This window comes from Amphiura filiformis, chromosome 10, assembly GCF_039555335.1.
Source record: "Amphiura filiformis chromosome 10, Afil_fr2py, whole genome shotgun sequence".
NCBI classification, from domain to species: domain Eukaryota; kingdom Metazoa; phylum Echinodermata; class Ophiuroidea; order Amphilepidida; family Amphiuridae; genus Amphiura; species Amphiura filiformis.
In genome coordinates this window covers 29,414,848-29,423,608 of record NC_092637.1, presented here as the reverse complement: position 1 = coordinate 29,423,608, position 8,761 = coordinate 29,414,848, and positions in this window count along the sequence as shown.

The window sequence follows — 8,761 nt, the reverse complement described above, 5'->3', positions numbered from 1 at the left end:
TAAAAAAAAAAAACGTTTAGTCAGTAATGGACGTCCGGATGTACTACATCCTAAGGTTAATAAAACGATCAGGTGCCTTAATCTGATGAGCTGTTATCAGAGATTTACATCTTTTCATTCAGGGACGCACCATTAGACTTCAAGGGGTGGGGAGCAAAAAACATGAGCAAAAAAAAAAAAAAATCCTCACCAAACTGTATAAATGCATGAAAATTTAAAAAAAAAACTTGTCGCCTTTGCGGCGAAAAAAAAATATTGCCCCGACCCCAACTTCCTCCACCCCCCTTGAAGTATAATGGTGCGTCCCTAAATGTTGTGTCAAAAAAGGAAATTTCCAATGGTCATACCTGTAGCTTGTTTCCACATGAGTTATTTTGAGCATGTGATCTTATTAACTAACGGTGACATACCACACATACAAGCAAACACTACTTCTCATAATGCATGAATGGGGGACGTTTCCCTAAAAATATCAACAGAAGAAAAACAAAAGCAATAATTGCCCTTTATTGCCTTTTTAGTATCACATCACCGGTACAAAATATACTTATCCCAGGCCCTCCTAAATTTCAATGATTTCGCCGCCACTGCCACTTCTTCATTTCGACATATCACGTTGTTCAAGTATTCTTAGACTTAATCATACTCCGAAATATGATACTGAGCATGACATTAGGATAAAAAAAATAGTAGGTTTCCCTTTCCAATTGACCTCATATATTCAACATTAAGAGATAAACACACAGTCATGTGTAAGCGCGTATCCTAAAGGTGTGTTTGTGCGGGTCTTAAGCCTATAAATCAAACTTTAGATGTAAAGCTGTCGATGTACACTTCTTTATCACCCACCTGACTTTAGTTCATTTCAATATATTGAATGCTCTTACTGATCGCATAATAAATAATAATAATAAATAAATGTTGGATTTATAGAGCGGAATTTTCCAGGATTCAAAGCGGTTAATTTTGCTGCCACTGGTGAATTATCGCATCAGCTAGGCCGGTTGCTGCCGAACCCGGTGCAAACCTATCCGCACTTGTAACATCCGTCAATTATTATCTGAGCAGCTGCCCAACTCCATTAGGAGAAGGGCGTTTTTGATAACCAAACAACTAATCACCGATTTTAAAGTATGAGGAAACCGGAGATGTACTGTTATATTTTGTACACATTTATAGCTATGCATCTCTTTTATCCAGTTTTTAAATTTCATTATCATCATAGTTTAAGGGCTGTGGTATGGACGAACTTGAAGTACAGGTAATTGGAGAAGGGAAGCAACGAGTTGCCCCAGACCAAAGCGGCAGATATTGCGAATATGTTATTTGTTTTAGAAGGTTCATGTTTGTTTTAAATTTTGGGACGTTTTTCCAAAATTTGATATTTTTGGTGATATTTAAAAAAATAGCGACATGCCAAAGACAAATCATTGGGCACATACTTTGTTATTGTTAATACCGTTCTTTTCCACATACCTATGTTACCATTTGCTTTGGTGATATACTAACATATTTTGTGACTGCAATTTATCGTTTTCAATGCGTTTTAAGCTTACCATAAAATTAACGCTGATATCTGGAAATGCTTCTTTTAGAATAATTTCAGTCTGGTCGTCGGCTTTTGCAGGCAACAGAATGCAGATTTGCTCACGATGACCTTGCTATAGGCTTGATTGGACACTCTCAATCTGTTATAAAGCATACAGCAAATCGTCAAATCAATCTCCTGAGTACAAGTAGTGGATGTTTTTTTTCTTCTTCTTTTGTTTTGTTTATTTGTTTGTTTTTTGTTTTTTGCTTCTTTTTTTTGCTTTTTATTTGCTACTTTTAGCAGTAAATTCAGAGTCCAAATCATCACGTAATTTAGTAATTTTTGAAGTGAATAAACTGCATTAGATGAATATCAAGGACTACTATCAAACTTCTCACAGCTAATAGTTAATAGTGGTAATGAATTGAGTTTCAGAACCGAGAGGTCTCTGCCTATTTTTGTCAAGGCTGGAAAATGGCAATTTCTAAACTGCTAACTTATTTGACGTGCGATCTGAGTTAGTCCTTTTCTGATGGCTTTGTCTCTTACATGCACACTCCAAACCAGATTCCCGACCGTTATACATCCCTCCAGGTTGGTTTTTCGTAAGTTTGGCTCATCCAGCCTCGCACGTTGAAATTCAATGGTGCGTCTCTAATGTATCTGTTTCCTGTCAGGTTATGAACAATGACGTGCACAGAATTAGCAAGTACAGTCTGATTTATAGCCAACCAAGGCTATAGAATAACACCATTAATTTATTTATTGTACCCAACGATAGTTTACCGTAATTTGCTTGAGCAAAAGACACAATTAGGATTCTTCTTTTTTATAGTTATAATCTAATTGGAACCATGCCACTGGGTCTTCCTGCTAAGTGTATGAATAAATGCGTCGTGAGTAAGTCGCAATTAAGATAGCAAAATGGCTTTACAGCGAGTCCAGCCAGGTACCCAACGATAGTTTGCCGTAATTTACTGGAGCAAAAGATAGAATTAGGATACTACATTCTTACGCAGCTTGAACCTGATCAGCGTACAAGTTTTCGTCAAATTAAAATTGCCGGACATTCAACTAATCCTTGAATTTCATTGTTTTACTTATTTGCGTCTTTTGGAGTTGACATACCAATATTTTATCCCATGTTTTCGGTGCCACTTTTTAGCCACCTTTCTCACATATTTATTAAGGTGGAATGGCATTTAAAAATTATTTGACCAAATGCATATCTCAGGATAAATCTATTACTTTCTTGAAAATTAGTAATTTAAACTTCAACACTACTTGTTTATTTCGCTTATCGGGAGAGCTTTCGAGGAACTTCCTCGTCATCAGCCGATGAAGTTAGCTCTGGTGTTTACTTGGAAACGGCTAGAGACCAACCTGATCAGGTGGCATCACACTTGATGACGTCACCGAAGTCGGAGTTTTACTGCCCTTGGTGCCGCTGGGTTTGATCAGCTTCACACAGGATCTAGTTCCAATCCTGTGTCTCGGTTCAATGAAGGTCACTGCTTCTTGATCTGAATAGCTTCCAGGACCCTCCTGGGAAATTCTTTGGTTTCTTTCTCCAGTACTTTTACGTTATCCCAATCTATTTGGTGCGTGTTTTTGCTCGCTTTTACATGTTCTTGTACAGCCGATTTAGAGCCAGCCGCTTTCGACTTGTGTTCCGCAATTCGCTTTTCCAGCTTCCTGCGCGACTCCCCGATGTATGTGGCGTGACAATCTGCATATGCAATTTTGTAGACTGTTCCCGACTGTTTCTACCAAGGTCTGACGTAATGTCTGATGGGGTTTAAATGCAGTTGGCACACCTGCTGTGTTGAACGCTCTACACAGACGTTCAGAGGTACATTCAATGTAAGGCAAGGTGACAGTGAAGGCCCTACTCGCGGACTCGGACACAGTTTCCTGTGGGTTGGATTTATCTTTCTTTTACGAGCGCGTAAGAAGGTCCAATATCTGTATCCGCAACTACGGAGCGCTGACTTAATGTGCGATACCTCCTCTTCCTTATCCAACGGATCTGTCACTATTTCACTTCTGTGAATCAGCGATCTGATTTGTGTTCCAGAGGGTGGTGCGACTCAAAACTCAAGTATTGGTCAGTGTGTGTAGGTTTTCTGAAGATTCACACGGCCGTCGCTAACCCATAGGTCTGCTTTTGACATATGTTCCATCCAATGCACATGCAGAACAGTTCTTAGCATGCGGGTGTAACAGTCATCCAGACCCTTTGCAAGTTTAGGGGTGATGGTCCATGCTTCGCATCCATAAAGCAGCACCGACTCCACTTTTGCAGAAAAGATTCGAAGTTTTAAACTCCTGGTAAGAGTTGACCTCCAGATTTTCTTAAGTTTACTGCACGCCCTCCATGCTGCTGCTTTACGTAACTTTACATCCCTTTCTGTGCTTTTCATCCAAGCGCCTAGGTATTTGAAGTCATCTCCCTTACCAAACATGAATGCCTATTTGGCATTCTGTAGGTATTCGCCAAGCCCTCGAGTGCCAAGGATAGCGGTACTAGGTCGTCACTAGCACTCAGCAGCTAATGAATGCCTATAGAGCTGGTTCACAGGCATTCCGAATGCCTCACAAGAATGCTACCGAATGCCTATTTACTCATTAAGCCCTCGTTAAAGCTCAATACTATTAATTTAGGCATTCCTAAGCATTCATAACTAAGTGGTTCTAGGATTAGGCGGTTTGCTATAGGCACTCAGTGGCATTCGGGTAAGTCATAGGCATTCGGTTAAAAAAATTCTTAAGTAATAGGCATTCCACTGAAAAATTTCTAAGTATTAGGCATTCGGTTAAAAAATTTCTAAGTAATAGGCATTCCATTCAATTAGGCATTCTGCTAATAGCCTTGACTAGCATTCCTTAGTGGTTGACCTAAGGGTCAAACAGGTGCATGATGGGAATATATTTCTAACTGCCATTTTGAACTGGTTTGAATGCAGAGATGATTGAATCTTAATCCTTTCATGTTTCCAGCTTTATTATAGGCCTTATTTTTCACTCTTTACATTTGGGATGTTACATGACAATGCAGATTATGTGGACAACATCATACATGTATGGGATCCATGTGTATAGTTATCTTTGAGTGCAATAATATGCCACAATATGGATGGTGTAGTATAGGTAAGCTTAAATATGACTAGATGTAACATTGAATATAGGTTTTTATGTAGGCAGTTTCTTGAAATATGGAATGGTCTAGTGTTAGGAAGGAGGAGCTAGTTAGCATATTTATGGGGCATTATTATTAACATTAATAATAACAGTGTACATTTATACCATGCACAAATCCTCAAAAAAAGCACTCATATGGCTCAAAATTAGGGGAAATTGCCTTTTTTCACTTTTGACTTCATTTATTATGAAGGGAATAGTTTGGACCTCCATATAGTTGTTGATAAGAATTATTTAATTTGTTTTTAGGAGTCAATTTGGAGAATTACATCACAGAATAAAAAAGATAAACTATATAACACCCATAGCAGTGGCCAGCTTTCTGGTGTTTGCATATGGTTTGTGTGTTAATTGAGACAATAATAATGGTATCCTTTGATTCTGATATATTCGTTCAAGGGCTAATACAACCGTGTGATTAGAGGGCTAAAGCAACTACCTTTATGTGATGGGAATTCATTGAAGCATAGTTTGCATTTGAATTGGAAGGCCCAAGCCACAAATTTACTCACTTTTTTCCATAAAAGACGCAGTGATTTATCCATCGGATGTGATTTAGCCACCAGATGGTACATCTTTGCGTTCACTCAATTGATGTCAATACTGAATTCTAAGCTGATTTGACAATTATATCGTTCAACCAGAAGAACTTGGAGTCACATCTCCACTAGTGTCCACACTAAAAGTATCATAGACTCGACAAAGAACCGCTGTACTGAACTAAATGCCTCGATCTGCGTCTGTCACAATGGATAAAAAATGGAGTATATTCTGGGCTTACCATGTGCAATTTTCTGCAGTGCATTATATTCCTATTCGTCACTCTCGTATAATTGCTTAGCCATCATAGCTATATAATTATATAGTGGTTCAAGTGCTTCACCTGTAAGTGGTTGGGATGCCTACATGTATAAGCGGTTGGAATGCCTATAGGCGGTTGGAATGCTTCCGAGGCGATTGGAAATTTCATTGGCGGTTGGAGTGCTTCATAGGCTGTTGGAATGCCACTAAGTGGTTCGAGGGCCTAGCTCATTTACATATTTCGCCTCTGAGGAGGGCTTATGAATGCCTATAGGCGGTTGGAAATAAGTGGTTCGAGTGCTAACCTGTAGGCGGTTGGAATGCTTCTGAGGCAGTTGGTATGCTTCCTAGCGGTTGGAATGCTTCCTAGCGGTTGGAATGCTTCCTAGGCGGTTGGAATGCTTCCCAAGCGGTTCGAATGCTTCCTAGGTGGTTTAAATGCTAGGCGGTTTGAATGCCTCCTTGGTGGTTTGAATGCCTCCTTAGTGGTTCGAGTGCTTAGCTCATTTACATATTTCGCCTCTGAGGAGGGCTTATGAACCACTTATGAACCGCTACAAGCGGTCGAGGGCTAGCAAACAGGCGGTTGAGTGCTAACAACCGCTTATTAACTCAATGTTATAGTATTGGAGGCATTCACCATTTAGGCATTCATTACCGGTTCTTTACCATTCAATGGAATGCCTAGTGAGTGCTTAGGGAATGCTAGTTTTTTAGGTAAGGGCTACCTCCTCTAGTACTGCACCTTCATTTGGTGTGATGTTTTCTCTCCTGTTATTGAAGGACATATACTTTGTTTTACTTCCATTCATCTTCAGGCCCACTTTAGCAGTTCTTGTGCTTGGTGTATTTCCTCAGACAACAGTGCAATGTCGTCAGCAAAATCAAAGTCTGTCACCACGACTGGGCCTCTTTTCCAGATGGAATCCTAGCTCTTCTTCGTAATATAATTATCTCAACTTCTTTCAATCTCTCTTACTATACGTATTTTGATATTTCTGCCTTATAGTACATTCTATATCGTACCCTAAAGACAGCACGTGTGTTTATATATCGTTACCTGTTTTTAGCTTAGAGATGCTCCCATCGTTAGATAATTATCTGTCAAGGACCGAACTTAATTAGCTCATCTTTAGTGACAGTTAACGTGTTCAATGTGTCATCTTAAAGCAATTTTGAATTTACTAAATCCGCTTCAACAGATTCACATTGTACTGTAAACATTCGAATATTTAAAAGCCAGGCAGTAGTCTTTGAAATAATATTATTACATGTCAGACTAAAATCAAACGATGCACAGAAAAACGGGAGCATTCTGTTCACAGCTGCGTTGAATCCAGACTGTTGTATTTGTGTGAGTGCACAATTTTACCACGCATGTAAAAACTACGATTTTATTTTTTTATCTCAATATGTGGTGTCATCAAGCAAAATCAGCCTGAAGTCTGTCATTTTCAATTTTCGGTTTCTTAAAAGGAGTTTAAAAAGGATGTGCTAAGTGACATTTTGCAGAAAACTTCATTTAAATTATAATCAACCAGTTCAAAAGAGCAATAAAAGAGTTTCAAAAAGAAAAGGAAATATTTCCTTTAATTGCTATCTGAAGATCAATATTTCCGACTTCTGACTGATTTTGCTTGATCACATTTATATTTGTGGTCATTGGCCCTGTTTGTTCGCACTCACAATAACAATCTCAGTTTTTCTGTGTGTTTCTGGGGAGGTTTTTTTTATCGAACCTGTGCGGTTTTTGTTTATTTTTGGGGGGGGGGGCGATTTGCAAAACGAAACAAAATAAGGCTGTAATCTAATTGGAACCATGCCAATGGGTCCACCTGCTACTTTTATGAATACGTGCGTCGTGAGTGAGTCACAATTAAGAGAGCAAAATGGCTTTGCAGCGAGGAAAACTACGGTAAAATAACTTGCAGTCGCCAGTTGTTACCATACATGTACTTCTAGGGCGCACACCACTAAATAAACTCCCATTGAAATACGTGTAAATATACATGAAAGTAAGTTTGTTTTTCTACCCCATGTAAAACCATTTTTCAAATTTTGGTAGCACCAATGTATTAAATAAAGAATAAAATTTAATTTAAAATGGGTTTTTTGACACAAGTTGAGACTAACTTTTAAGCTACGGGGACCTGAACAGCGCCACCCTTATTTTAAGCTTGCACGAATGCCTCCTTACCATGTCCGTATGCGGATTAGTTTTGGGAGCCAAACTTTTTGACCAGATCAAGATGCACCATTTTGTGATTTTCTGAACATTTACCAATTGCATATCTTTTAATTTAATTATAATAAACAATCATGGCTACTCATCTTGCTCCCAAGGGACACCCACTTGTTTGCACTACCGACCTATGTTTACCGGGACTATCAAGGATTACACCAAATGCGGAAGGATTTAGTGGTTAGTTTCTAACTAAAGGGTGTGCAATAGTACTACAACATATCACTCAATTGTTGGGAGAGGCCTTTTTTTTATCATCACCATTATTTAGAAAATGATCACAATTCTTACTTTATCACCCACTGAGCTGCTATTTCCCCGTATTTATGGCTTATTTAATATTATGATTTAGGATATAAGTATTCATAGCCCAACTATGTATAGAAACGACGGTCGGGGCGTTGCACAATAGCTACTTCATTATTCATAAGCCTCATTTAAGGGGAGGCGATCTTCTGTGCGTAATTATAGAGGGCCAGGGGATTCACTCTGTGATTATACAAAAATATATGAAGAAATCAAAGAGCCCTAGGAATAAAAATTGTAGACGCAATTTTTTTTAATGACAAAAATGAATTTTTGTAATCAATCAAATACCAAACGTTTTATACCAATTTTGAATTTAGCCTGAATCCGTAAATATGGCACCTCTCGCCCTTTTTCAGGTCAAGGCTGTTTTTACCATTATGCAGCGAACTATTGTTGAAGCTATTTCACATACATGTTCAAAACACTCTAGAGAAAGAATGTGGACATATACTGATGAAATATCGTTTGTTGATTTCGAATGATAATGTCGTAACGTCGTAAATTTTATGCTCAAATTCCTAAAATCAAAACAAAACATTGCGACGCAGATATTCCCCGATTTATGCAATTTCATCATCGTACCAGTGTCTTTATTATTTGTTTGAAGCCTTTTCCAAACATTCGTGCTATTTATGCATAAAACGGCCAATCTATCTTTACAGAATGCATGATTTTTA